Source organism: Gavialis gangeticus, unplaced genomic scaffold, assembly GCF_001723915.1.
Source record: "Gavialis gangeticus isolate Ggan-Ray unplaced genomic scaffold, GavGan_comp1, whole genome shotgun sequence".
Classification (NCBI taxonomy): Eukaryota; Metazoa; Chordata; order Crocodylia; family Gavialidae; genus Gavialis; species Gavialis gangeticus.
In genome coordinates, this window is record NW_017729022.1 from 93,401,732 (window position 1) to 93,405,524 (window position 3,793).

Below are 3,793 nucleotides of genomic sequence, written 5' to 3' on the forward strand. Positions count from 1 at the left end.
AAGTGATGAGAGAGAGAGAAAGAGAATATTTAAATTTTAAAAAATCTAGCTTATGAATATATGAGTTAGTGATTTCAGGCCTATTTTTCAATCAGATGCCTACCATTCTATTAAATTAAATTGCAGTTCTCTTTGTATAATTGGAAAATAATTTGGGCCAAAAAATAATTTGGTTAATACTTAGCTAGATGTGGTTTCTGATCCCAGGTTTTATTGCTGTTGAGGCCAAAAAATGTATCTGTTCACTTGAACATTGTTCTAAATAAAGATCTATGGACCTACAACTAGAAGTCAAAGCATGTTTACCTTTCTGAAGCCCTCTACGTGAATGAAAACAGCACAAGAGCTATGCCTAAATAGTATTATTACGGTTTTAATGTGAAGGCTTTGAAAGTTAGGAAATGCCAAACATTAAGATCATTTGTGCCACCTTCATTTGATCCCCTGTGGCTGCTACCTGTGAAAGCTCATGCCTCTCTGAACCAGTTTGAATATATATTTTGAATATGTATATTTTGAATGTATATATGCATTTCCTAGGTTTTTGAATGGGGGTGTGTGTGTGTTCATTCAAAAACCTAGGAAATTACACAGGCACAAGAGGCAGGAAGTAGGATAGTGTGGTATCTTAGTGACAAACTGGTTCAAACACATGAACTTTCACAGGTAACAACTTATGGAGATCAAATGACAGAGGCACAAATGACCTTAATGCTGGCATCTCCTAACTTTCACTTTATGTATGTATTTATTTATTTATTTGTTTGTTTGTTTGTTCATTTCATGGCCAAAGCAGAGTGTTCTCCCAAACTCCCTTCTCATAAATTACTGAACTGTTTTGGATGCAACTTTCTGAACACATTCAGCTTGAAGCAAACAGTCACCCTGCCTGGAGAATTTCACCTAATGGCTAGCTTGGAAAAGATACAAGCAATTGTAAGCAGGGTTATAATGAGAAGTGTGCAGAAGCCTGAGAGTTAGCAGCCTCACTTACGATATGGCAACCTGTGACAATGAGTATAGCATAGCATCTGGAGTTAGGATATATAGGTTCTTTTTCCTGGCTGTGCTGTTACGTCATTGTGAGTTTTGAGGAAATTCAGCATTTCTTCATCAGTTTCTCTGGTTTAACAGCAGGAAAAGACTATTTAGTCAACATTGATTAGTACCAGTATTTTCAGTGTTGTGGATAAACGGTTGTATATGCTCCAATTCCTAAGCATTTTTTTAATGAATGAAAAGCCAGTTAAAATGGAGTCATGATAAAATTAAACCACAAAATAAATTAAAAAGAAATAGTAGGCTGTATCAAAATACAGATGGTTTCCTACTGAGGTTTAGGAAAAACGTTTCAAGCCACTTAAATACTGAACATTACTCCACACAGCAACAATGCTTTCCTTTGAAAGCACTGTATTTTAAGAGAAAAATATCCTAGTTCTCATGGTAGTTAATCCAACCTCTGTTTGATGAGTTTCCCAACATTTCTGTTCTCTGTAGTAAAATTCAGTACTGCACGTTCTGAACTCCTGAAAACCTATGTATGCTGCCATCTGTCTGAGCTGCCATATGTTTCTTTGGTCTGTTACAGCCAGAAACTGTAAATGTCTTTTCACTGAATTATATGTAGCAATAGAAGCCTCTCTATCTCAGTATCAAGATAGTATTTGTTTTGGAGAGCCTCTGATTGGGGTTGTACACATTTTAACATATGCCATGTATAGAATTTGAAAGCAGCCTTCCTGTAATTTGTCTGCCTCATTTACTGCAAGAAAAAAAGGTCTTGTAGTCAAGACTGCGGGTGCTGTTTTTAATATTTTTAATTTAATACTTCTGCCTTTTAAAGTGGAATATTGACAAGGTTCTACGACACCTGAGTAAAGTTAAACATCTTTTTGTTCCACTCCAAAGATTCTTCAAGACCCCTTCCAATTTATTTATTTTTTTTTAACTTTTGTGCATATGTGATCTGAGCAGGAGAAAGACAAATGAGACCTTGGAGGCCCACTCAGACAATTTGGTCAACACACACCTGCTTTTAGTTTGGTAACCTTACCAATAGACATGGAAAGTCATTTCTGCCTTGCATTTTTACTATGTATTTTTATGTATACAGTTTTCTTGTGTCTGTTTCTAAACTAATTATGTGGCTCTGCCATTCACATGGTTATGAGGTATCTGTGTGCATTTAATCTACATTCATGGGTCTGCAAATAAAAGTAATTAAAAAATAGCTTTCACTAGGTAGTTTTTAGTGTAAGGATTAAAAGCTCAGAGTAGACTCAAAAAGGCAGTTCCCAGGGGCTATTTTTAGTTTCTTGTACGGGAAGAATGTCAAAAAATAGAGCAGCACTGTGACTTTGGATTTAGTGTACATAATACTTATAAAGCTGGTTGACAAGAGTGTGGACATGCCTATGTGCCACTCTACTTAAGTAATACATTTCCTGTACATTCATTAACAGAGTTCCAGGGTACAGTTACTGTAGGTTTCAATTTTTTCAGCTTTTAACCTGGTGGTACAATCTGTCTTTATCCTAATAAAGTAGTTTCAGTTTTCCTTGATACTTGCTATTTTGAAAAACTTGTTGGTCTTTGCATTTTCCAGTGAGGAGGGTTTCATTAAGTCATAAGCATGTATCAGGACTTGTATTGCTTGGTCTGTTCCTTAAATGATAACAGACCTTTTGCATTACAAATTGTGACCACCCACCTTTTCTAAAGAGGTAAAAAACAGCAGCAGCTGCTTGGAGTGTTTGCATGTGGGTTTGTTGCACCTGTGAAAATGTCAGGTATAGAGCATGGAAATATAGCTATTTTCCCTTCCAGTACTGCATATTTAGCATATAAAATGCAGACCCATTCACTTCAAAAAACTTTCAATAAGTTTAGAAATTTAATTAAAGTTATTATTGAAAAATCTTTCATTTTATTTCACTACCACATAAACATCCCCACTCTCCCCAAGACAAAACGTAAGGTGTTTGTAGTGGGAGACTCCATCCTGAGGGGGACTGAGGGGGCAATCTGTCACTCTGACCCCTTAGCCCGGGAAGTCTGCTGCTTCCCGGGGGCCTGCATCCGGGACATTGTGGAGAAGATCCCAAAGCTCCTCCAGCCCACAGACCACTATCCTATGCTCCTTATTCATGTGGGCACCAATGACATGGCTCGGAGTGCTCCCAGCCGGGTCATGAGGCACTACAGGGATTTGAGAGTGGGGCTTAAGGGTCTGGGAGCACAGGTCGTGTTCTCGTCGATCCTCCCAGTCTCGGGCTATGGGCTGAGGAGGGAGAGGAGGATCCACGTAGTCAACCAAAGACTGCGGCGCTGGTGTCATCGGGAAGGCTTTGGCTTCCACGACCACAGCCTGCTCTTTGGCAAGAGAGGCAATGAGCTGCTGGGAAGAGATGGCCTCCACCCCTCTCCCCTGGGGAGGAGGCTCTTCTCAGCCAGACTAGCTGACCTGCTCCATCGGACTTTAAACTAAGCCCGCTGGGGGATGGGGGATTACCACCACTGCTGGCCTGATGAGCAAACCTTGCAAAGTCAGCGGGCAAAGGCACTTAAGGGAGCCCACCCTTGCCCCAGCCCTGGTACAATCTGTGGGCAAGGCAAAAGCCGCCAAGGGGACACTTGCCTGCCTGTACACATATGCCAGGAGCTTAGGAAACGAGCAGGAGGAGCTCGTCCTCCTGCTTAATGCAAAGAATTATGATGTCATTGGGATAACGGAGACCTGGAGGGACTCCACCCATGACTGGACCATGGGTATAAATGGCTATACCCTGTT